Source organism: Chiroxiphia lanceolata, chromosome 1 (assembly GCF_009829145.1).
Source record: "Chiroxiphia lanceolata isolate bChiLan1 chromosome 1, bChiLan1.pri, whole genome shotgun sequence".
NCBI lineage: Eukaryota > Metazoa > Chordata > Aves > Passeriformes > Pipridae > Chiroxiphia > Chiroxiphia lanceolata.
In genome coordinates this window covers 3,012,456-3,038,942 of record NC_045637.1, presented here as the reverse complement: position 1 = coordinate 3,038,942, position 26,487 = coordinate 3,012,456, and the positions used below count along the sequence as shown (strand labels likewise).

General features: G+C 48.9%; 1 protein-coding gene and 1 long non-coding RNA gene across 12 annotated transcripts in view; one reads left to right on the top strand and one right to left on the bottom strand.

Annotated features, from left to right (window-relative positions):
- Positions 1 to 1,137: 1,137 nt before the first annotated feature.
- Positions 1,138 to 6,004, bottom strand: LOC116783533. Its single transcript, XR_004355736.1, has 2 exons — positions 3,011 to 6,004; positions 1,138 to 2,357 (listed from the first exon to the last, which is right to left on the bottom strand). It is a non-coding gene; the product is annotated as an uncharacterized LOC116783533 (long non-coding RNA).
- Positions 6,005 to 8,256: 2,252 nt separating this feature from the next.
- ADGRB1 (adhesion G protein-coupled receptor B1) overlaps positions 8,257 to 26,487 on the top strand; it is a 290,959-nt gene continuing 272,728 nt past the window's right edge. For 10 of the 11 annotated variants that reach the window (XM_032681110.1, XM_032681148.1, XM_032681138.1 and 7 more), the window contains exon 1: positions 8,257 to 8,974. The gene's annotated coding sequence lies outside the window, so the exon portion shown is untranslated. The remainder of the gene's footprint in view (positions 8,975 to 26,487) is intronic. The other variant, XM_032681166.1, reaches the window with a different exon arrangement.

Sequence of the window (26,487 nt, the reverse complement as noted above, 5' to 3'; positions counted from 1 at the left end):
ACAGGATCAGCCTTTGCTTTCAGGATGTTTGGGTGAAATAAAATAGTTGGAAAACCACAGATTTTCATTCATGTGAGAATCAAAGGAACACATCCTGAAAGGGGCTGAGCACTCACCAACTTCATTGGTTTCTGTGGGAGCCTGGTAGCACTTGGTTTTCCAAGAGTTAGGCTTGGGAGATGATTTGAAATGTTTCAATCTGAACAATGAGGTTGTAAATCACTAATGTGTGAAATTTTGCAGCTTTGGTTTGGAATTTTTTGGCTTATGTCTTCTGACATCAGTGAAGAGCTGACTCGGGTCCTTGTATGTAAATAAATCAAGTGAAGTTCAGTCCCTGGGTGTTGGGAACTTGGGGGCGAGAAGATGACTGTGGTGGGCTGACCCTGGTTGGGTGGCAGGTGCCCATCAAAGGCACTTTTTCACTCCCCTCAGCTGGACAGGGGAGAGAAAATATAAGGAAATGCTCATGTGTTGGGATAAAGGCAGGGAGAGATCCCTCACCAGTCACTGTCACGGGCAAAACACACTCAACTTGGGGAAATTATTTTATTACCAATTAAATTGGAGTAGGGTAATGAGAAATAAATACAAATCTTCTTAAAAAATCTTCCCCTTCACCTTCAGTACTTATTTTCTCTTCTCCACCGTGGGCATCCATGGGCTGCAGGGGCACAGCTACCTCACCACAGTCTGCAGGGGAATTCCTGCTCCAGCACCTGGAGCACCTTCTACCCCTCCTTCTTCACTCACCTGGGTATTTTCAGGGCTGTTTCTCTCCCATCTTCTCACTCCTCTCTTAGTTTGGAGTTATACATGTCTTTTTTTTTTCCCCTCACCTTCTTAAATCTTAAATCCCAGAGATGCTGGTGGGCTTGGCCGTGCCCAGTGGTGATTCCATCATGGAGCTGGTTGGCATTGACTCTACTGGGCATGGGAGAAGCTCCTAGAAGCCTCTCATAGGAGCCCACCCCCCACTACAAAGCTTGCCAGGCAAACCCAACTCAACCACCCACGGATCTGGTCATTTACTGTCTGGGATTATTTGTAAATTCTCGTTGGAGGTGCCACCATTTAGTGGGCTCATTGGCTGTGTGGAATTTTAAATGTGGAAGGAGGGAGGGTTCCTAATGAAGATTTTTTTCTTTTTTTTTTTTCTCCATTACAAAGTGTTTTTATTTAACTTCAGGTGTAAGAGTCATTTCTTCTGCTGCAAGAGGGGAGAAGACGTGAGTTTGCCCCAGCTCTGGCCAGGAGCATCAGCTAATCTGATGCAGCACCAGAACTTCAGTTATTAAAAAGTTTCAATTAATAAAAAGCTTTGACTGATAAAGTCCCTTCACTGTGTTGCTCTGATAAACCAAATACCCATCAGAAAGTGAATGAAACTTGCTATCAGTTACATATTTGTTCCATAGGGTTCTTAGCTTTGTCTTTGGGCAGAAGTATCAGTTCACTGATATTAGACATCAGTGTGTGGAAGTGTTTTTCTATAAGAAGGAGAAAAGAAGGAAAAAAAAAATATCCCAAACATTATTGCTTAAATATTATTTTGAATTTTTAAAGCTAACCTAGTGATACTAAAGCAATAGAAAAGGGAGAATATGTACTGAAATCAAAATGTTTTGACTGGCCTGAACTAAACTCCCATTCACGTGCCCAGCTGCTGCTTTGTGAAAGTGATCCCGGAATTTTGAGCTCATTTCAGGCTTTTGTGACAGTCACTTGAGGTATCTTCAGCTTCTTCTTCCAGTATGGAAAATTGTTTTCTTGTTCAACTCTCCAGGTATCATCCCTGTGAAAGGGGGTAGACAATCCTATACAACACAGAGGGATTTTGCATTTCAAGCTCTGTCTGCCAGTGCTCAGGCAAGGAGGCTTTTCTTGCTTCCTCCACTGATTCAGGATTCGCATTCTGAGCGCGTTGTAACTACAAGGAAATGAAATTCTCTCGCTTTCTGCTAAAATAAGAAGATTTACTCGGGGAAACAACTCTGTAAATACCACGTACTGCCATCTATGGCTCTGCTCGGGAAGCACATTGGCCGGGAGAGTCCTGCAAATGAAGCTGCTTTACAGTGACAGAGAAACCTTTTGTTCTGACAGAGACTTTAAACAAGTGGCTCCAAAATTCCAACAGCTGTTGTGGGAAGGTGAAGTTCCCGGGGGAGGGGAATCCCAGTCCATCCCACTCCTACTGGTTTGGTGCCAGGGTCAGCAAGAGATGCTCAGAGCATGGAGAGGGATTGCAGGTCGGCAGGAAAGCACCTGAAGAGCAGCACAAAGGAATTCCAGCCATTCCAGATGGGAAATTGGCTTCTTCAGTGATCCAACTTAAATGCCTCTAACTTTAAAACCTACAGGATGGAGAATAAACAAGAGGAGTTAGAGATGTGCACAAGCCTGCAGGGCTGTGATCTTACTGGCATCGTGGTGATGTGGTGGGATGGTTCCTGTGACTGGATTGGGATGATCCTATGACTGCAGTGTTGGAATGGAAGGATACAGGCTCTTTAGGAAGGACAAGCATAGGAGATGAGGAGGGGGTGTCACCCTGGGTGTCAGTGACCAGCTGGAGCACAGGGAGCTCGTTTTGGGATGGAGGTGGAGCTGAAGGAGAGTTTATGTGTCAGGATTAAGGGAGGGCAGGGACAGGTGACAGCAGAGTGGGGGTCTGCTGCAGGCCACCCAACCAGGAGGATCTATGGGGCTTTGAAAAACCTGGCCTAGTGGAAGGTGTCCCTGCCCATGAGGTGGGGTTGGAACGAGATGACCTTGAAGGTCCCTTCCAACCCAAACCATTCTGTGACTGTGTGAAATGATGCTGTAATTATCATTACCGTTGTTATTTTTACAAGTTGTTCAGCACTTTCTCTCCTGTAAATAAAGTTTCTGAACAAAGATGAGGAAGAGATGAACAGTGTTAGAGAAATTCCCTTTATGTGGCCATTTGTTTTTGTCTTCACTGGCAATGGTGTCACTGTGGGCCAAAAGTGCACTTTGCTTTTACCTTCACACTCTCGGTCCTCAGCCTCTGGTTCCTGGATCTTCACCAGCTTTTGGGCTTGCCACAGGAGGAGGAATCCCTCTCCCTCCATAGTCTGGCCAGAAGTGATGTGTAAAGCTCCTGTGATCCCCACAGGAGTGTGTGTGTCAGGGAGTAGACACATGGAAGAGATGGGGGGAAGAGGTAAAGGAAGCTGGAGCCACAGTGGCTGTAGGTGGTCACCGTGGAATGGGAAGGCAGCAGAAGGATGCCATGAACATCTCCCCACCAATTCTGTTCCTAGTCAGGGAATGAGGAAAGAGAAAAGCTCAGGATCAGTTCAAAGCTCTGGAAAAAGAGAAGAACTGTGAACATTTAGGCTTGGGGCTCCATCACTCCTTCCTGCTGCCAGAGCCAGCACCACAAATGCTTTCAGGGGTGGGTTCTATCCTCTCCCCTTGATGATCCCAGAGCTTTGGAACTCTGGTGAGTGGCTTCTTCAACAACATTGCAGTCACTCATCCAAGCTCCATCCACTGTCACTGACCATGACTGTGTGTGCTGGTGCTTGTTCCCCTCATTAGGACTCTTCTTTTGGGCTCCATGAAGTTGTCCCCTGAGCCTGGTGTGCAAAGCAGGCTGGTTAAGGGAGGGGGCTGGAGTTAGGGTTTTCCGTGCTGTCACTTGGGAAGCTGGAACTGCTGCCCTGCCTCACTTTACAAGTCTAGAAAATGGGCTTAATGCTAAATTCCCATTTTAGGAGAAGCCTCTTTGCAAGTTGTCCAAGAATGGAGGACTTTGAGACAGGACACTCCTTGAACACAGAAAATTCCTTCACTTAATAGATACAACCCATGTGAGGAGGAACAGAACTTTCCTCCCTTGCCCTTAGGATTGCTGGGTTTGACATGTGATGATGTGAACATTAACACTCCTGAGCAGCTCCTGCCAGCAGAAACCACAGCTGGTAACAGGAGTCAAAAGTCATTAGAAATATGTATAAAAATTTGATGACAACAACAACAACAACAACAAAAGTGAGGTGGAAATGACAAGCCAGCAGCCATGTGAGAGGGGGGAATGGGAAAATCCTCTTCAAGTCCTGTGTAAAGCTGACTTATTCCATGTTACCCTTCAGCAGAAGGATGTGACTGGCTGGAAATTTGAAATGTTTAAGCAGATCTTTAACCAGACACAATGCAAGGTGCTATAGATGTAAACACAGTGGTATCTGTTGCTGGAGGGGAAGTAAACTGATTACTTACAAGCTGTCCTCCTTTGCAGTTATCCTCTTCAAACACATCCTCTGGGAATCCCAGGCATTCCCTTTTTTTTTCCTTGCCATCCTCATTTAAATCTCCAATGGCTGGGATTGCCCCTGGAAGGAGGGGGCTCCTCCAACAAACTGAACTCAGTTTCTCTGCATTGGAATTGTGCTTCCAGCAGATTTTAGGGACAGATATATTATTCCAGTGGCACCACAATCCTACCTTTCCAAAGTGGGAGGTGGGAGGACGGAGTTAACAAACCTAAACCAACTCTGAACAGTTCCCAGCCCAAACAGACTATTTCCATCTGTATGAGGTGCTTCAAAAGAAGGTGGAAAAATTGGGCAGATAGAAAATGTTTTTCTCTCTCTTTCATGTCTCCCTCATGTACTTTGTAGTCTGAGACCCATTTAGGCCCCCGAAGCAGCTTAATCCTTCTCCCAAAACCTCTTTGCAGATTCCCAGGGGTTTTGCATTTATCCATGGAAATTCCCACCCCATTTTTTGCTCTTGACCAGTGTTGCCTCTGACAACAAGAGGCATTTTCTGTGCAATAAGTGTGTTCTAAATTCAAAGTGTTTGTAAGGATAGAGAGTTTATCTCTATTGAGTTTGCTGGGGGGGTGGTGGTGACAGAGGGAAGTGGAAAATTACAGCTGGATCCAACTCAAGCTTTTCGATCTCCAAAACCCAGACAGAAAACAGACCATGGACAAAGGCCACAGAGCAGGGAAGAGAATGATAGCTGTCTCTTGGTTGTGTTTTTGGACAGCAAAGCCAGTGTTTGTCATAAAACCCACCCAGCACCTCCCCAAACGCTCTCATGGGTGGGTTGGCCTTACAGCACCATCAAGATGGTCTGGGGATGGTGTGTCCCAGAAGCTGTTGGGCCTTCTAATCCCTGCTTTTGCTATTCCTATCTGCTTCTCTTTCCTCTGGGAATGACACTGGAAGGTCCCGGTGATGCTCTGAGTAACTTCAGGAGTCATCACACCATGTTGTGATGGGACAGAGGTTGCCAGTTTGGGATGAACTGAGGCCTTTTCATCATTTCTGCACAGTTTCAAGCAAAACAGGGCAGGGATCTCTGTTCTAAGTCTTTCTGTGTCATAAATAAATCATACAGCCCTAGGGCTGGGCAGGGTGGTCCCAGTAAGGCCCCTCCATGGGGAGCAGGGAGGACAGTCACAAAAAAAAGGTGTCCTTATATGTGTTGTTTTAAGAGTATGGACTGTTCTCCCTGTGGATTACATGCTTTGATTGTGTTGGCAGGATGGAAGGAAGGGTACATGTCTCCCCAAAGGCAGATTTCTAGGAGACCTGATGTTTTGAGAGCATCTCTTGCTCTATGAACAGATTTCTTTGCTCTCCAAGTATCCTACAGGAGTGAATTTCACAGATCCCTGTGCGTTGTGGTGAAGTTATTTCCTCTTCATCCCTTCACAGATGTGCAAAACCAGAGAGAACAGGTGAGTTATTGCATTTGATTACCTCAACCCATTGCAGACCCCAAATCCTCACATGTCCTGTTCAGTGTTGCAGCTCACCCTCAGTTCTCCCCGGAGAGCACACAGTGAGAAATGAGGAGCTCAGGCCTGTCTTCTCTTCATTGTTAAGGTTTGGGTCATGTCTACCCTTTTGTTAAATGACAGTCTGGGGATTCACAAACTTCTCTACTTAAGGCTGGAAAGAAGTGGGCTGCAGGGACGTTTTTCAGCATCTGTGGACAACACTCTCAGGCATGTGGTGCGATTCCTGAGATTGTCCTGTGCAGGGCCAGGAGTTGCGCTTGATGATCCCTGTGGGTCCCTTCCAGCTCAGGATATTCTATGATTTTATGATCCATTGCATCGAGTACAGCTCCCCATTCCCACAAAGATGTGTTTTCCATCACTCCCCATTGCAGTAGTGGGGATTGAAAATGGGGTTTAGTTTTTTCAGGGGCACTTTCTGGCACTTCTTCCTTATGCTGAGCTTCTTTGCCCTGCAACACAGGAGAGATTCCCAGCTGCACCTTGCTCTGTCTGGCCTCCCCCAACCACAAGACAGGGAAGGTGAGTGCCTCTCACTCTCCTCACCACCTCAAAAGCAAGGCAGAGCTGCCCCACGGGGCTCACAGGGGCAGGACACGCTTCTTAGGCTCCTTTACCCAAGCACCCCGTGTTTCCCTCCAAAGCTTTCCCCTCTCCTGTTTGCACCTGCCAGGGCTGGGGAGAGAGAGAGAGAGAAGCTGGAGAAAAAGAGAAAAAATCCCTGGGGGCCTCGGAGGCGCAGGGAACCTTCTTGCAGGAAAACAAACTCCCGAAAGGCTGGAGAGAGAAAGGGAGAGATTTCCATTCGGAGCATGCACGGCGCTAATCCAGCATAGCCGCCTGTCGGCTAAAAACACGCATTTCAGGCCCCGGCTGCCCCTTTGCTCCAGTCCCTGCTTAACTGGAGATGTCACATATGCCTTTGGCCGGTGATGCTGCAGTGCCGGCTGGGGATGAGGAGAGGCTGGTTCGCCGCGCTCCACCACAGCCAGGGCTTGCTGCTCAGCTCCCCTGAAGGAAGGATTTTCTCTCTTTTCTCCTTCCCCGCGAAGTTTTTTAGGGATACGAGAGGTTTGAAGGTGTGGAAACGGGGGTAAAAGGGCTGGATGAGGTGAAGGGAAGGGAGGAAAGGGAAAGAAGGCCGAGAGAAGGGGGTTGAGGTGCCCTGGAGAGTTCCTGTAGGGAGAAATGGGGTGTTCTTCACCCTCCCTAAGACAGAGGGATAAAGGTTGATGGCAGATGGGATCTTCACTTCTGCCCCTCGGGAAGGTCTGTACCCCTCCTCTGTTGGGAGGCAGCAGCCTTGGGCAGGGAGGGAGATGGTTTTGTCAGGGAAAGGGGTTGGTTTCCCCATTTTCGAGTAGAGAAGGTTAAAGACAAGGGGCAGGTCCTGAAGTCTGTCAAGATTCTGAAGACCCCCAGGTCTTCCCCCCTTCTCGAACCTTATCCCTCTCTCCTCCGTCCCCTTCCCAGATCCCCTCCTCTGCTCGGGAGGCTCCTCATTCCCGGGGAACCTTCCCCGGGCTGTAAAGCCAGAGGCAGCAGCTTTAGCCCAAAGCTGTTGGGATGCAGCCTGAGCCTTTCACCCCAACCCATCTCCTTCTCCTCCACCTGCTCAAACTTTCCCTCCCCCCCCCCTCCTTCTACCCCTGGGGCGCTACGTGGATGTGATATCCCCCTCACCCCATTCTCCCAATATTTTGGGTTAATGGAGCAAGGAGTTGGGGAGGATGCCAGGAAAGAGGTAAAAATTAAACAATTAGGAAAGGGTTAATAGCTGTTGCCGTCTCCTGCCCTGGTGCAAAGCCACGGCCAAAACGGGCTGCTGGGGGAGGTCCCCCCATCACCGACCTCCCCCCCATCGTCCCTCCGCCTGCCGGGCTGAGGGGCTGGGGGACCCACTGCCCCGGTGGTCCCCGCCGCCCTGTCCCGTGTCCCGTCCCTCTTGGCAGGCTGTGAGCTCCGGGGAGGCTCCGGAGGGGGGGGCGATGGGAGAGCCCCCCAGCCCCCCTGTCCCCGGCGGTACCGCGGCAGCGCCGAGCCGCCTCTCTGCGCATCCCTCTGCGGGAGAGCGGCACCTCTCCGCGCCGAACCTCCGCAGGTTTTTTGGGGAGCGGGGAGGGGAGCAGAGCCCTCGCCATTCTCACCACCACCTTCCCGGCTCCCTCTTCACCTCCTGGCTCCCCGCTTAGGGCTAAGCTGTCCCGGGGAGGCTGCGCTGCCTGGGCTCCAGCGCGCTCCGGCTGTCGCTGGGCTCCTCTGCTCCATCCATCCATCCATCCATCCATCCATCCTGTAGGCTAGCGGAGCATGCCCGATGCGATACTGTGTCAGTTCGGGTCCTTGCCTATAGCTGCCTGTTTTACAAAGCTCCGATCCGTGCGTGTGCGTGTGTATGTGTGTGTGCATTTCATCCCTCCCTCCTATCCCTCCCTCCCTCCCTCCCTCTCTCTCTCTCTCTCTCTCTCTCTCTCTCTCTCACTCTAATGTGTGATCTGGAAAGCTTATAAAAGCCTGATGTAATCCTTAATGCAGCCCCTGGCTACAAAGACTGGATCTAGTTTCACAGAGAGAGATTCAGAAGCAGAATTTAAAAAAAGAAAAAGAAAAAAAAAAAAGAAAAGTGGGGGGAGAAGAGAGAGAAAGAAGGAAAAGCAGACGAGTGGATTTTAAACAAACATATCTTTCTGAAGAAGACCATTCTCGCTCCTCGCTGCTGGGAAAGCTACTCTGAACCCTGCTGTATATTTTATTTTTTTTCCAAAGGAGAAGACTTGATTGTCTGCTTGGATCTAATGATTTACTGGCTTTTAACTGCGTTTTCCCTCTCTCCTAAGGATTCCTCAAAAAACGGCTTAATTATTTTCGGCTTTTCTCTTCTACCTGCCTGTCTGCAGAGACACCAAAGGTTCTCCCTTCCTTTCCCTCCCCACCCCCATTTCTTTTAGGATTTTTTTCCCCTTTTCCCTTTAATAGATACATATATATATATATATATATATAAATGTGTATGTATATATATATGTAGAGGCGAGAGTGGAGGAAGCGGAGGGAGGGAGAGCTCTGCCATCCTTTGGACTTCACGCGCTGCCCAATGTTGGGCTGGTTACCCCTGGATATGTTGCTGGTTTCCATTTGGAATTTGACAAAGGGAAGAAGGAGGATATAAAACCTGGGGAGCTCGGCAAGGTAAGGGGCTCCCGGCCACCCTTCCTTCTTCAGCGGAGGGTAGGGAGAAAGGGAACGCGACTTCTCCGGGCTGCGCTTTGCCTGGAGCGCAGGGGGGGGGGGTCTGTCTCCATCCCCAGGGGAGGTAGGGATGGGGGCAGTGCTGGGGACCCCCTCCTCTGCTTTTGCCCCTGGAAACAGCACCCGAAGGGTGCTTTCGTCCCCTCAGCTCTGCAATTTGGACGGATAGAGCATAATCATTCCCTGACATGGGAAGTTTTAACTTTTGTGCATGCGGGTCCTGTGGGCAAACATCAAGCGGTGGAGGAAAATATTGATGTCTGCAGGATGCGGAGGGGGAAATGCAGTCGTGTCCTGGGGAAAGGAGCTGGGGATTGGGTTGTGTTTTTTGGGGGGGAAGGCAACCAGGAGAGGGAAGAGGAGCGGGGGATCGCGGCAGGAGAGCTGCAGAGCCAGCCGGGGCTGAACTGCAAAGTGCTGTGAAGCCGCGGTGCCTTCGCGGGCAGCCCTGGGGTCCGGGACTCCTCAGCCTGCAATGTTGGCAAACAAAGTCTCGGAAGGACAGGTAGCTGCCTGCCCCGGGCGTGAATCTGCCCTTATCACAGCTCCTCGCCTTCCCCTTTTTCCTTGGGGAGGTGGGGGGGGTGGAGGGTCTTTTTTGCTTCGCCGCTTGTGTGGCTCCTTCCCGGGGCTGGAGGCAACGGCTGGGGAGGGGTGAGCTCCTGATGTGCTCCCCCAAATTCCATTTATCAGCACTTTGCTTCACACAGGAGGAGAAAATGAGCCTTTAGCCTGTGTAGGGCTCGGAGTAGGGCACAGACACACAGACACACACGTTGCTCCCGGAGCTGTGTTCCTGGGGGATGCTGGCACCCAGGCACGGCTTAGCCTTTCTTTGGGGATGGGGAGGAGGGTGGTGAGAGAAGGAGTCTCCATCAGGGATGCGTAATTACAAAGCATCTTGTTCTGAATCACCCTGTGTGGGAATGAATCGCAAAATTTGTCTCTCCCTCTTCCCCCACCGCCCCCTTCCCTTTCACGGCCTGACATTCGCTGATGGAGGGTGGCTGTTGATGCATCTTCAGACTTTCACAGAGAGGTGTTTCAACCATGGCTTTGCCAAGGCTGGAAGGAAAAGGGGAAAAGCGGGATGGAGGGGATCAGGTGGATGTTTCAAAGGGACTTTTCAGCCTGGTTGTGCCCCCGGTCCTGGCTGAGAGCAGCAACGCTCCCCGAATCGAAGGCTCGGGTTTCAGATCAACTCCGCCAGGTACCTTTGGTTGTGACTCACACTCAGGTCCCCTGGCCACGGGAACAACCCCTGTGAATCCGTTGCACAGACAGGAGGTGGTAGGGAAGGGAGCATCAAGGCAAGGTCAAAGGGATGGAGGGCAAAAAGACACCCCCTCTTCCATCCTTGATCACTCCATCCCTTCGGAGCCGGGGCTTTCCAAGGCTCAGGCTCAACCCACCTCCAGCACCGGGTCTGGCGAGTGCCAGGGCCAGCTGACAGCTGATGGCTGAGGGAGGAGGAAGAGAAGGAGGGGAAGGAGGGGGCTGAGGAAGAGCGGAGCTACTTTGACAGATGCCCAAACCTGCCTGTGCGGCAGAGCGAGAATCGCAGCGTCTCCAAAGCCTCCCTGGGAGGGAGCCAGGGGTGCTCCGGGCGCAGGGGACACCTCCCTAGCCCCGTTACCTGTTGATTAGCGACAGGTTTGCTCTCACCTGACCGTGCAAAGCCTGAGGGAAGCCGGGAGGGATGAGCCCCCGGCACTCGGCGGAGTTGCCTGATGACCTCCTCGGCGGAGCAGGGAGGGCTGTGTGTTAATGGTGATGACTCTGCTTTGGCTGGTGCTGAAATATCTGTATTATCTATTATCAGCTGGGAGACGAGGCTGGAGGCTTCGCAGAGCTGGGATCTCATCCAAAGTCCGCGCTGCTAAAGGAAACAAACAACTCCCCATGCATATTAAGTGGGTCCCTAATTAATTAATGACTCATTAACCTGGGTCCCACAGTCCTTGCTGTGCGGGAGACCTCTCTGAGGAAGAGGAAGGAGGTCTCAGGGAAGAACCAGGGAGGTTTTTACCCTGGGAGGGTGCTGAGGAATTGCACCAGCTCTCAGCCAAGCCGCACTGCCAGGGGACAGGGTGGGCACGGCGCTGAGCCAGGCAGGGGACAGGCAGAGGGCTGAGCAGGCAGGACAACCTGTCTGAGGGGGCTCAGAGGGGCATGGGGAGCACGGGAGTGCTGAGGCAGGGGGAACAGGGGACCTCCATGCTCTGCTCTGTGTGATCTAGAGGGGTCAGGGTGCAGCATCGCTTCTGCTGTGGAGGGAGAAGGGGAAGACCAGGAAGAAACTGGATGGGGTAAAGGCGCAGGCAGGGCAGGAGCAGGACCCCTGGCCTTTCCCATAGCACTTGGGGTGGTGTTGCAGAGCCCTGGGTGGAGAGATAGGGGCTTGGAATTCCCCGTAACTGACCACTAAAGGTGAAGAGGCTCAGGGAAGGACTGGCTGCAAAGTGCAGGGGTTTTCTAATTATGAATTTTCTCTACCTCTCTTCTCCTTACACGGGGGAAACTGAGGCAGGTCCATGTGCCAGACCCCATACCCGGGCTGGGAAATGTGTGTGTGGGGAGATACACCTGATCTCCAATCAGACCTCAAGGAGCAGCCACAGGCACCCTGCACGGTGGGGGGAGCACCCCCCATCCCACTGCTTTGGCACCCCAGGGAGACCTCCGTCACCCTCTGCCCCACAGGCCCTCAGAGGTGGTCTGGGACAGTCACACAGCCCTTCTCTCCCTTACATCACCCCACAGGTTCCTTTTCCAACCACTCTAAACTCAGTGACACCCCCTCCCAAAACACACACACACAGACGCACGCTCTCCATCCTTCCCACAGCATCGGGACTGTTCCCGCTGGAACCGCGGGGGCGGGAGAGGTTGGGAAAGGATGGGGGGGCATCTCAACCTGGTGTCAGGGTCCCCTCCACACCTCCCCCCTGACCATCCCCGGTACCGGGGGGGCTGTCGGGGGCGGTCGAGGCTTGCGGCGAGCGGCGGGGAGGTGGCGCTCGCAGCCCGGCTATCGCCGCTCGCCGCCCCCGGAGCGCTCGGATGCTTGGCACAGCCCGTGGAGCGCTGCTCCCCCTTATCCTCCCCCCCAAAAAAAACCAGCAACACCCCACCTGCACGGCTGGGACTCGCAAGAAGCGCTGCCTCGCACCCCGCACCCGAAACACGCCACCCACGGAGGTTTATGTCTCACTCTCCAGCATCACCTTCCCATGGACTTTTTGCCCCCCCCCCGTGTTTTTTTTTTCCACACTCCCCCACATGTTTCATCCTCCCCCTTCTCCCCAGTTTCAGCATCGTTGTGAAAATAGAGGCTCGTTGAGCTTCCACGGGCTCTCCATGGGAGTGCAAGTGGGGTGAGCAGCTCTGTTACCCTCGTGCCCAGGATTGAGGGGGGCAGCCCCCAGCTCCAAGGGCTTGCTGGGGGTCTTCACACCATCCCTTGCTTCCTACAAGCGTGGGAAAAGGATGCCCGAGCACTCTGCTCCTGTGAGTCCACCCATAGTGAGATCGTGCCCCATCATCTCTCCTGGGAAGGGGAGATGATGGAAGGGATTCCCGCAGTGCCTGTGCGGCTACAGATGGCTTTTCTTTGCCCCTTTTTAGAGGGAGGGAGAGGGGAAAGCAGCGTGTTCGTAGATCCAGATTCACCTTCTCCCGTAGCTCGAGTGCAGCACGCAGGAAATCCCCTGTCATCGATACCTGTTGCCGGGGATCAGCTCGGCTCATTAATTAGCTCCAGGAAACCTGCGCTGGTAAACAAATGAGTCAAAGCTTTTATCCGGGGCTGATCCCGGGCTCGCAGAGCACCGGTTGCCACCTTTCTAGGAGGGGTACAAAGACAGAGGAGTATTTTCTTCAAGATGGATGACAGGCTGTCTCTGGAACCAGCTTGCCTCCTCCCCTTGGAGAAAATTCCCATCCCCAAGCGAGCCTTCCAAGGGAAGGGAGTTGGCACCTGGCCTGGGGGTTTGCAGAGAAGTCTTGGTATCACAGCACATGTCAGAACGGCTCCATGTGGCTGCAGAGAAAGTCCCCATCACATCCCAGTGTTCACCCTTCACAGGATGCTCCCGTGTCCTTCTCGTGGTTCCTTCCTCAAATTCCCTGGGCTCTATGCTAGTCTGAGGTTTGCAAAAGGTGCTGAGATTAAAGAGGGCAGGAGGGTGGTGCTTGTGCTCGGGTTAAACTTGACCAAGAGTTAAATTACTGATGGGGGTTGCTGTCCATCCATATATTTGGGTGGCATAGGGATTTGGGGTCTGAAGCACTGGAAGAAAGGAGCTGGGGCACAGTTTTCTCAGCCAAGGTGGAGATAGGAGGGATGTATTCCAGGGAAAAGAGCGTTTCACTGTTCCATCTGCACTGGAGACGCAGGGGCTCCTTTTGATTTGAGATGCACTCCTTTCCTTTAGATTAAATATTAGGAAGAAATTCATCCCTGTGAGAGGGGTGAGGCACTGGAATGGGTTACCCAGAGAAACTGTGGCTACCCTGTCCCTGGAAGTGTTCAAGACCAGGTTGGACAGGGCTTGGAGCAACCTGGGCTAGTGGAAGGTGTCCCTACCCATGGCAGGGTGTAGAATGAGATGGGCTTTAAGGTTCCTTCCAACCCAAACCATTCTGTAACTCTATGATTCATGTATGGCCCCCTAAGATCCCAAATCCACAGGGGACAAGCCCTCTAAGTCCCAAATCACTACAACAGGGAGCGGTGCCAACCCTCATTTCTCCAAGTCAGGGCCAGCACAAACATCATCCTGGTCTTCAGTATCCTCCAGCATCCCAGTGTTGGAGGTTCCATCTGCCTTATAACCCTTCTCAATGCTCCTTCTGCCCAAAAGGCAATTCTTCCAAAGCCCCACACCATCCCTGACCCAAGATTGGTTGCATTTTATTAGAACATAAGAAACTATCAACTGGAAGCCAAACTTGTCTTTTGGAGAGCAATTTGGCAGGGCAGCCCACGGGGAGAGAGTAATTCCCTCTCTCTTACATGCACTCCATGTGATATTTGGCTCTTTAATACGGTTTGCAGGGTGCTGAGGCTACAAAACACAACAATAAAAAAGAATAAGGGAAAGGAAAATGAGCAGTAAATGAAGTCCCTTCAGAACATCCATTTGTCGTCACGTCTTGGGCTTAGAAATTCCTCGCGGTGCCTCTTGGAGCGAGGGGTTTGTATTAGTCTGATTATGCTGAGATAATCTGTCATGTTGCTCCAGGAAGCTCTGAGGGAAGAGGGGGGAAAAAAAAGAGAAAAAAAAAGGAAAGGAAAGATAATATTTTAAATCAGAGGGCTGTTAGATTGGTGACTCTGTCTGGCAGACACACATCACTGCCCCCTTTATGAAAATTTAAATTGGTTACCTCTGTCAGAGAAAATGAGAGATTTGCTGATTTTAATTTGCTGGAGCGAAACACCCCCTGCCAATGTTATCAGAATTAAACCAGAGATGGTTTCCTACTCTCCTTCTCCTACTCCCTCTGCATTTTTTTCTGAAATATCCCTTCATAAAACATTGATTAAGGAGTGACCAGTTGGTGACAAATGAGCTGTTGAAAAGGCAGGCTCTGTGTTGTTGGTGTCCTGCCTTATCCCTGGGACAAGGAGGATCAGGGAAAGCAAACGGGATCTGGAGGAAGAACAGACAGAGCCCTTGTAAGAAAATCTAGGAAGGAAGGAAGACTACCTGTTTGGAGTAACTGGGAGTAAAAATGGAAGCAGATGGGTGTAATCTTACGTGATGCACTGCGTGCTGGCTGAAGTGCACACATGCAGCAAGATATATAAAATATACAAAATCCTCCTTCCAGTGAGCATCAGTTTTCAAGTTGTTGGTTTACTCCAGGTAGAGCTGCTGCTTTCTGACTTGATTTGTCCTGAGAGAAGGACACAGGAATCCTGCATATGTTCAGGGCACCATTTTGTGCAAACCATGTGCATGTACCAGTAGATATCGTTGCCAGCTCTTTCTCTGAGCATCTAGTTTTTCGGTCAGAGGCAGGTCTTGTGATACCTCATGCTGTGATTTCAGCACTCCCACCTGCATGCTCACCTTGTCAGCTGCCTGTTTACAGATTGGCTTTGCTAGATGGAGGTGTTCCCTCAGTTTTTGGAGCTCAGCTGGCCTGGAGCAAAGTCCTTGCTGTTTGCAAAATGGCTCTTTTCTTTCTTCCCTCTGTCAGTTATTAGGAATATCCCATCCCTGGCAGATGTACCTATTCCATATTCATTGAGAGTTAGCAGAGCTCTCTCTCTCTAAATGCATTTGGGATAGGGGTTATGATATCCATGCTAAACTAGATTTGGAGCTGAAACTCTTTGTCCAATCTGTGCTCCTGTCTTCTTGTGGATGATCATTTAATTCTACAGCTCTACAAACCACTGGAAGTTTGGTCTCCCCAACATAAAACCCCGTGGCTTGATTTTAGAAGCTGCAATTCCTACTATGGACCAAGGACATCCTCACAGAGCTGATCTCATCCACTGCCAAACCCCGTGGCTCAGGCCAGGGGATCAGGTCACAGTTAATTAAGACATTGGTCCCTCTGCACTTGGGTGTTCTCATTTGTGAAATGGAAATGCCTGGATTCCTCCTTCCCAGAGGGGCTCTGTACCAGCGTGCAGCTGGATGTGGTCAAACAACATTTCCTTTGGAATTCTGAGATGAAGGACACCAGCCAAGCACCAGAAATGAATTATTCTTCTTGTGCCTTGACTGTGAATGCATGTCCACCCTTAAATCTTCCTCCTGAGTCATGTTTTCTTGTCCTTTCTCAGTCTTTATTTTCTTGAAGCCTCTCCAGAGCCAAGTCTTTGGAAGTATGAAAATCTCCTGTACCTGCCTTGGATTCCCTCTGGATTAAACACGTACTTTTTCCAGGAGACCTTGTATAACACTGCAAAATGGCCCTCTGTGTAGTCCAGCACTCATTGACATGCAAATGGATTAATCCCGGGGTGGGAGTCTGGCTGAAACTGGATGTTGTTGAGCAGGAATCTAACAATGGTGATCTTCTGGAAACAAATATCTGCTGGTTCCTGCAAATGAAAGTCGATACACCTTCAGCAGGAAATCTGTCCCGGTGGGGTCTTTTATATTGAGAGCCCTGTTGGTAGATTTATTCATTGTGCAGGTCCCGTTCCCTTAACAAGTCAGTTATTCATTGGCCATTGCTTGAGGGTGTGTAGAATTTATGGTCATAGTCCTGTAATCAGATATTTTGTTATAGAGGGTTTCGCCACCGTGGAAGGTTTGAATAAATCAGTATGCAGCAAAAATTGATCCTCTCACAATCTATTTCTGGACTCAGCTCCTGCTTTAGGAGTGTTTTCTCCCTTCTGGTACCATGTTATTAAGGCCTTTGCATGTCTGTGCTGTGGTCAGCTCTACTAAAGCTATGCATTAGTGCATGTCTGCAGACAGACATATACTTAGGTGTGTTTTCTAGGCCTGATTTTTGTTCTGAGATTCTTGAGATACATGCTGTTGCTATTTCCCAGCCAAAAAAAAAAAACACAAAAAACCCCTCAGTTTTTCTCAATCACCTGACTTCAGCATCTGCAGGTTGGAAAGAACTGCTTGAAAAGGCTTTAATCAACTTCCAGTGAAGAAAGGGAAATCAGATTTTGAGTAGCTGCACTGATGCCTTAAGTACTAAAGAGCTTGGCCCTCTAATCTCCACTTCTCAGATGTTGCTCTACAAACTGATCAGCTCTATTGAGCTGAAACAAGGGTTAATTGCTAACGAAATGCTCCACACCTTTGTGCATACAAAGGAAGGGGCAAGGGTGAGTACCTTGCTTTTGGGAGCTTATTACAATCTTGCTGCGTGCAGGTGATGGCCAGGGCATTTGGTTCTTGTATGTGCCCCAAGAATACCTCTCTATGAGGATAAAATTCCTCTGATTTTTATGGCAGAAATCAGGGATGGGAGGAAAGTCTCTGTAACCTAGCAGCCTGTGCAGCTGCTGTCTCTTAGGTCGTTGGTGATGTTAAATGTGTAAATGTCAATGAACCTCTTCCCTGAGCAGGGCTGAGCTGTCTTGGCACTTCCACTTGGGATGGAGCTTGGCAGTGATACGGTTAGTCAGTGGTCAGACATGCTGCCTGCCTTGCAAGTGTTGCCTGAGGCACAGCATCTTTCCAGGGAAACTCTGATGGCTCCAGGGGTGGGTTTTGATCTAAGGAGAGCCCGTAACAAAGGACATTTGGTGCCTGGTCTGCTCTGGTGAGTGCAGCCAGCCCAGAGGGGTGTGAGGCTGTGATAAGGAGCGTGGAGATTGTGCTCACAGAGCATGTGGGCTGGAAAACAAGTGAGTGTTTATGGGAGAAGCCATATATGGGATGTACACTGGAGAGGCCTCTGAGCTGCCCGCACCTCAGTAGAATCATGGAATGTCCTGAGTTGGAGGGACACACAAGGATCATTGAGTCCAACACAGGACAACCCCCAGAATCCCACCATGTTCCTGAGAGCATTGTCCAGACACTTCTAGAACTCTGGCAACCTTGGTGCTGTGCCCACTGCCCTGGGGAGCCTGTTCAGTGCCCAACCACCCTCTGGGGGAAGAACCATTTCCTAATATACAACCTAAACCTCCTCTGACAAAGCTTCAGGCCATTCCCTCAGGTCCTGTCCCTGGACACAGCACTGCCCTTCCAATCACCCCTTTTAGCACTTGCAGGTCAGCCATGAGGGCAAATGCAGGAATAAGTAAACAGTGAATGCACATTTGCTACATATGCTGAATACTTAAAAAAATAACAGGGACAATGTCAAATACTGTCTGTCCTGTGGGACTTGCTGCTTCCTGCCAGCTTGGGGTTCTTAGGTATGTTAACAGTGATGGTAGTGCTGTCAGGACTTCCAGATTCTCCAGATGGAGATGATTCTACTACCAGCAGGAGAGATGGTGACAGGCAGAAGAGCAGCAAGGCTGGGAGGGCAGGGGGGAAGCCGGGAGAGATCTCAGCAAAATATGGGAGAGATCCCAGCAAAATACTTGTTAGCTGAGGGATTCAGTTAAGTGGAGTGAGTGGAAATGCCAGGAAGGCATCCTTTGCTGTGAGAGCTGACATGTTTGTGGATGTATTCAAGGCATCCCTCAGGGAAAAGACAACTGCCTGTCATTTGGGAAGTGCCTGCAGGCATGGAAATGTCACTGGAAGTGGTATTCAGTCCAAACATGCTCTACCAAAACTGGGGAATATTGTGAGGTGGACTTGAGGAGGTGATTTCAGTGGGTCCCTTTCAACCTCAAGCATCTGTGATCTTGTGATGAGACACAAGTGCTGCAGATTTTGATGCCCTCACTGGGCACAGCTGCCCTCAGGAGCTGCCTGTATATGGTGAGCTGGAGGCCTGCAGGGTATTTAAAGGTGTCCTGGGGAAAGCACTGAAGGCTCTTCTGCAGGAAAAATTCCAGAGTGGGACTATGTAGCAACCCCCTTCGGTGTGTCCTTCTCAGAAAGGAGGAAATCTGGTCGGGATTGGGGGCTGGGGGCTGAAACCTAAGGTCATGATGTGTTTTGAGTGAGAGAAAAACCTTTTGTTACTTCATGAGACAGTTTTACCACCCCTCAGAAGTAGAGACCCTTCTTCCCCTGTGTCGGGAGAAAGCCCTGGATTGATGTCCTGTTGACTTGATCCCAGTTTTCTAGACAAGGCCTTTCTTGATAAGTCCATATCCCTGCATCTCCCTGGGGTCTTACACTGATTTTTTGGCAGGGCTGTGGCCAGTGGCAATGCTGCAGCATCTTTGATCAGAAACACGCACACACCTTGCCCTGAGATGTGATGCCAACATTCTTTTACTCCTACCACTGAAACCTTTCTGTGAATAACTTCTTCTGTTGTCCTGGGAAAAGCCTTGGCTTGTTCTGCAGTCAGGGGACTTTTCTGGGATGAGGAAAGGAGGGATCCTCCACCACAAGCTGAAACACCTCCTTCCTTGTTCTGTGCTGCTGATGGCTGGTGGGTCACTCCCTTGCTTGGTCGGGCTTTTGACTTCTCATTAGTAGCAACAATCTTCACAAAATGACCTCTGAGACCATCCAACAGCTTTGGGTATGATGTGGGATGTACTGGGCATGAGAGATATGGCTGGTAAAGCCAACTGTGATTCCTAACAGCTCCCAGCAAGTGCAAGGAGTATTTGCTGGGCTGGAGCTCATCTTAAAAGGTTCAGGGAACTGAAACAACTTTCTCTTCCCTGTCTTGAGTGGGTCTTAAATCTGTTTATGGAACTCACCACATTTATGTGGGGAGGGGAATGTGGGACAAAGCGCTGCTTTTTCTCACCTCCCTTCCCTTGCCCAACAGGGTGGTTGGATGTAAATGGGACATGACTCTTCCCAGTGCTGGAGCTGGGTCACCAGGCTCTACCTGTGTGCAGCTGAGTGCTGGGGCGTGGCAGGAAAGCTGGTGCTAAATACAACTCCCTTGCCCAGCTAAACCCCTCAGATGCTCCACACCTTGGGGCTGCCTTTCACACGGACCCAAAACTCTCCCTGCGACCTCCTGCTCCCATAAATGCCATTTATGAGCTGCGAGGTGCCCGGCACGGCGCAGCCACATGGTTATTAAAGCCTCAGCCTCCCACCTCAAATTACAACCCAAATGCTGTGTTTGTTTCCCACTCAGTACCGTCCCTCGGAGGGTTTCTTTCAGTGCTAAGCCCTTTTGAAGTTGCTCTTGATTACAGAGCAGGGAATGTAATCTCCCCGTGGGAGTTGTTTGTAGCTGGGGAGTGGGGTGGAGGGTAGGCAATCAATCACCCCAGTGCAAATGTCAGAGATGGGGTTGGAAATCAGGGGTGTTGCTCAGCCCTCCCTTCCACTCAGTGACCCATCCTGCCACTCAGATGCCTTGCTCTGAAAGCGTTGGCCTGATGACTGCTGCAACTCCTCAGGCAGTTAGAGAAGGAGGATTTCAAAGGGGTTTTTAGCTGTGCAAATTGGCTTCTGGTCTGGAAGATGATTTTGGTGGTTTAATTATTCTGTCCAGTCACCCAGCCCTCACCAAACACAGACAGCTGGCACTCTGCCTGAACCCTAATTTTCCCTGGTTTTGTGGTAACTTCTCTGTCTGTTTCCTTGGTCATCAACGGAGTGAATAATTTAAAATTATTGTGCTTTATTTCTCCCAAATTATTGATCACTGCCGTCTGGTGTCTCTGAGTTTTTCTTAATGAGCCCTTTTGGGTTCACATCACTCAATCACCATGAGTTGGACGACCCTGAATTTGGGCATGTCCAATGCAGAGCTCCTGAACACAGAGACAGCTCTTTGGTCTGTGGCTTAGATGAACATTTCCATGAATTAGGTGGAAAGTGAATTGTTGGCAGGCATGAGGTCAACACCTGCTGTTCTTGGGATCTTGCTACACCTCCAGCTCAGCCCTTTTCCTCTGTGAAGCTCCTGGACAGCTGTTACTCCCTTGAACTCTTTCTTTGAAGCCTTTCCTAGGTATTTTCAATCTCAGGAAAATTTGGATCAGGGTTAGGGAAGTTGGTCCTCTTGGATATGATGGGGTCCAACTCTTAGTTGGTGCCTCCCGGTATCACTGTGGCAGAAACAGTGACAGGGGGAGAGCTCTAGGCTGACAAAAAGCTGGTGTGTAAGCAACTGAATTTTAGAATCATGGAATCATTAAGGTTGGGAAAGACCTCTGAGATTATGAATTCCAACCATCTCTGTGGAAAATCCAAGTGCAGTTTCAGTGCTTGAAATTGTCTGGGGGTTTATTTATTCACTAGTTTATTTGGAGATGGGGACTCTGGCTGGTGGGTCTTGTTCTCCAGATGTTCTTGACTTGATCCTTGACCTTGACTGCAGGTCCTGGATGGCTGCAGTAGTTGTATTATGCCAAATATTAACCATAAATAGCTTTGAAATGGTAACAGCACAAAGCCTGGCGTGGTAGAGAGAATTAACAGGTGGAGGACACCAACCCAGCCCAGCTCCTGCTGATTAATGGCTGCTTCCCTTTATTTCATAGGGTCTGTAGAGAAGATTCCAAAAGTTATCGAGGCTCCACAAAATATTAACTGTTCTTCCCCTTTCAGAGTAAAATCTTTAACATTGGGAAAAATTCAAAGTGAGAGAATAGTGAGGAAGCCTGGGTAGGTAAGATGCCTTTGTTGGCACCATGGGGGCTTGTAGGGGCACTGACTGAGGCTGAGCACTGTTGTGCTTTGCAAAATCAACTGGTTTTTATCTTTCACAATTAAGGAGTGGAGATGGGTTTCACCTGGGCACTATTAAAACTTCTTTTCTTCTAGTTAATCCTTGCAGCTACTTTGGTATTCCAGTATCTCTAGTACGGGGGGGGGGGGGGGCTCTGGATCCCTGCAGATCAATGAAATATCACATAATTGTTAATCAGCAATACACATCAGGGCTTGTTCTTCGACTAAGTGACATGATGCAAGTTGTTGCCACAGGACTAAGTTCTCTCCATCTCCCCACTTGGGGCTTAGTCTTAATCCTAAAATCTATTAGCAATAATCCCTGGCCCATGCTGTCCCCTGGATGGTGCTTGGTGTTACCTGGGTAACAAATCCCTGGTGGGAATGGTCATCATAGAATCGTAGACTGTCCTGAGTTGGAAGGGATCCACAAGGATCATCAAGTCCAGTTCCTGGGACTGCCCCTCAGGTGGGTCCTAAGACTGGGCCCTGTCCCTGTGCAGTCCAACAGTAAAATTGCAGATAAAAATGTCACTGCTAAGTGAAATAATACTAATAAATGGTATGTGACCAGGAGAAAAAGAAAAGCCAAAATGAGAAGAGAGCCACTGGCATCAGTGTCCAGGTACAGTGGAGTGGGGCATCTCTCATGTCTCCAACATAACCTTGACTTATCTGGACTGCTCTCCTGAGTCTGATCTTGCTGTTTCATAGAATTATGGAATCATTAATGCTGGAAAAGACCTTTAAGATCATCAAGCCCAACCACCAACCCAGCAACACCACCATGTTCACCATTAAATTTTGTCCTCAAGTGCCATATCCGTGTGTTTTGTGAACACTTCCAGGAATGATGACTCCACTCCCTCCCTGGGCAGTCTGTTCCAATGCTTAACAACCTTTACAGTGAAAAAGAAAAAAATCCTAATATCAAACCTAAACCTAATCTAAACATCTGATGGATGTTCATGGCTCACAGGGCAACACCAGCCCAGTGCACACAGAGAAGAGACACGACCCAGCAGCACCTTTTTTTTGGTCCAAGTTTCAGTGACTTTCAGTATCTGGGAAGTCTCTTGGCTCCTCCTTTGCACCACTTCTCAGTAGTAATGAGGTAACACTCCACTGACTTCCCTGAGCATCTGTTTCATCCCTGGTATGGGGGAAGTGATTTTCCTCACTGCTGTGCTGACTGGAAGTGGAGCAGCTTCAATCCTGGGTTATGTTCCTTGGAGCACTGAGTCTCCTGCAGACTCAGGGAGCCTTTATCCATGAACACCAACCTGTAACCCAGCAGTGGCTTCAAAACCCTATTTTATTCTGAGGCAAAACCTGATAATTTCTGGCCATTCAAAAGCATTCAGGAACATCCTAAATTGTGTCCTCTGGGCTGGGTTACAATGTCAAGTCTTTTGTATTTCAGCTTCTCCTGTATTATTATTGGAGCAGAGGGATGGAGGCACTACATGAGTAATCAGGTTCTTCCATCCCTTTTTTCTCTACCATGATGGCGTTTTGCTGAACCCCAGGGTACTTTCCAGTCCTCTCCCCATCTTGTGCTGGAGTTAGGCTTGGTAAACTAAACAGGGATAGGACCCAGATCCAAAAACTGCCCTGCATTTTTGCAGATAGTTTAATTTTCAGAAATGTTTTTGGAACATTTTTTTCAGCCCCGCTCAGGCAACCCTTTCCCATCCCAAAACTGGTCATAGTTCAGGGGAGAACTTGTCCAGGGACTGTTCCCAGCAGACACATGAGTCACCTTCTTTTGGCAGGGAAAGGGAGTGAAATTCCCAACTCTCCAGTTACTCTGTGTTAATTTTAAATCAAACAGCAGCCCCAGGGCCGAGCTGGGTGGGGGCTCCTCTCTGTGCTATAACATCCCCCTGCTACAATGCACCTTTACAGTTCCATAGATCACTGGGTAAAACTCACATTTAATTCTATGGTAAGGTCACTTTTTTAGTTAAAAGGGACAGAATGGATTTAATTTACAAGCCTCTCCAACTTTATGGCTTACATTTAGAATTATATCTATTATGTAGTGCCAAACACATATTATAAAAATTGATTCCCCCCTTTCTCCTCCCCAGATTTGCTGTGTCAGGAGGATTCTGATACCCCTCCTGTTTGCTCCAAGCCCACAGATAGACTGAGGTAGATCTGAACGTCAGGGATGACATCTGTGACTGCAAAGTGCAGGTTTATAGGAAATGGAACTGGCCCAGATCTATTCCTGGGTGTTCGGGAAGGAACGTGGTTTCTGCCACGATGCAGGATAGGAGGGCAAGGCTGGAGTCTGCAGGGGAAGATGCAACTCAGTGCAAGGGGTTAGTAGGTTACCTGATGTTCATGTCTTCATGGGGGTCCTTCCATGGCAGTGTCGTGTAGGCACATCCTCTAAATTCAACAGCAAATTTGAGGCAAAAGACATAATGTTCAGAGGAAATTAAGGAGAAGAATCATTATTTTATTAATTCCAGGAAAGCTTTTAAACACTTTCAAGGGTGTTAGCAGCAGTGAGATTGAAGTTGGAGAGAGACCACTGAAGGGAAGAGAGGGAAGAGGGTGACAGCAAAAGGAATTAGGTCAAATTTATCACTTGACCATCACTCTCATAGCCTAAATAGCTGGTGCTGGAGCCACATTTTGTCTTTTTCTGATTTAAGTGGTCTCTTTACAGGACAAAAGGAATCCTTAGGATCTCCTGTCTGAGCTCCTGTGGACAGGGATGGCAGGTTCATCCCACAACTGCAAGGATGCTCTTGTGAGGGGAGTCTGGTGAGCTTGTTAAAAGGTTGTCTTACCTTGGTTTAGAGGGAGATTTGAGCCTTGAGTCAGGGCTCTGGCAGGAAGAGGGAGCCTGGGATCATCCCTATATCATAGTCCACTCTCTGGGAGAGCAACAAGGGCGGATCTGCCTTCCTCCCTTGTAGCTTCATTTCTTGAATGACAGTTTTCTATCTCTGTTATTAAATTGTGCTCATAAAATCCCTCACAAACACCCTGGACAAGCTGTTAACTGCCCTTTAAAGTTAAGCTGGGGAGAAATGAACCACATTTGCCTAAATAGAGGCCTGGCCATGCTTGATCGAGTGACTGCAGTAAAACCAGAGCTATAAATAAAACACATGTGCCTGTGTCCACTACAGTATTTCCCGAGAAGATGTCATTTGCTTCAGGACTTCACTGAAATATCCATATTTTCAGCCTCTGTTTATATAAATTAGTGGATTTTTTTAATTATTGAGGGGAGTTAGATTATTTTTGGGGGGTTGGGGTTTTTTTTTGCTTTAATGTAGTGAGATCAAGGTAGCACAGGACCCCAGTCTAAAACAGCAATGTGGACAAGGTGCTAAAGGACAAAATATCTGGCAGTGGTGAGGGACAACCACATTTCCAGGCAGGGCTGAGAGGGGACTCCACAATCTTTGACTGGGGTCACACTGCTGCTCCTCCTGTGGGCTGGAGAGTCTTCTCCAAAACCTGCAGCCAGGCTGGGTTTAACTGTGAACGGCACAATCCTCTTTGAGTTTTGCATGGGCCTGAACGGAGAAATCTGTGGCTTCACCTTTGCTCCCACAGTTATGAAACGCAGCCAAAATACAAAATCTGGAAATTATAAAACTGGATCCCTTCAGATTGTGAGTTGCCTAGAAATCTTTCTTTTTTATTTATTTATTTATTTATTTATTTATTTATTTATTTATTTATTTATTCATTTATTTATTCATTTATTTATTAATCTGGAATTTGAACTGCGGTCAGCCTCTCCAGCTTGATTCAACAACCACAGCTGGGATTATTTTTTTTTTTAACTGCTATTTATTTTTAATATTAACTGTCTTTTATAATTACATAACTTAAGGAATTCTGATTGTCAGGTATTACCAGATCTGCCCCAAAAGTGTCAGAGTCTGAGGGCAGAGGTAAGTCAGAAAGGACCAGGAGATTACCAAGCACTAATAAGGACAGAATCCAGTCTCCATGGGGAGTGAAGTATTTGCCTCTGTATCTTTTCTTTCCGTCTCCAAGGAGCTCTGTCTCTCGAACAGCAGCATCTTAGAAACTGAAAGCAGCAGTTCACAGGGAATGAAGCTCTCCCTGGCACTTTAGCCACATTTATCAGCATCCTGGCTGCAAAGGACATGTAATTTAGGTTCACTGGGCATGTGGAGATCAAACATCTGATTTTTTTTACTTAAATTTGCCTAAATTTAGACAACAGAAATGCGTCAACAGGAACTTTGGGCTTGAAGGTGAGATTTAAACGTGGGATAGAGTCTTAGAGTCACACTTATGTGGAGAAAAATCATAAAGAACCTTGTGCCTCTACTGTAAATAAGTGGGTTAATGTTTGAACTCGATAATATTAGAGGCCTTTTCCAGCCTTAATGATTCTTTTATTCTAAATATGCATGTACTGGAGAGGGTAATGACTGCAGGAGGTACATCATGGGATAATACAGGTAGGAGAAGATTAAGGGTCACTGTACTCAGTGATCATTTGTCTGGGTTCAGATTTGCCCATGTGCAAAGACTTCTACCACCTTAAAAGGGGGCAGGAGGTGGTTCACGTCTCTCAAATACCTTTACTTTGACATTGTGAGGAAAATAAGGCAGGAGGGAAGAAAGTGCATGAAGAAGAGGCTTCTGCCCCCAGTTCTGTGGTGTTCAACAACCCCCAGAGGTTTAGCAGGAGACTGAGGCTCAAAGGAGGAGAGGACTCGAAGAAAGTTCAATGAGGATAGGGTAGAATCACAGAATGGGGTGGAAAGGACCTTAAAGATCATCTAGCTCCAACTTCCCTGCCATGGGCATGGATAAAATCCTAGAATGAGAAGGGCTGCTGGGCTTGTACCAACTAATTGGAATGTGACCTGTCTTGTTAGCATCATGCTATACCTTATCAGGGTGAGGTTTCTCTCTGGAATTTGCCCTGGAGCCCTAAAATATCTGTATCCTTGAGGACAAGGCATTAGAGATGGGGGACCTTAAATTAAAAATGAGCAGACAAATGGAAGCTGAGACAAATGAGAAGACAAATCTCCTGCCTGCAGAAGGCAGATGTCAGGTCTGTAGGATGTCACTCGAGTCCTTGAGCTACTGGAGACTTTAATGTGAGGTAACACCAGAAAACTTTCCCTTGGCTGCTGATGAGTCACCAAACACCTGAGAGGAAACAGGGAGGAGGCAGCTCACGGGGTGGAGAAACATATTAAAGCAAAGCCCCCC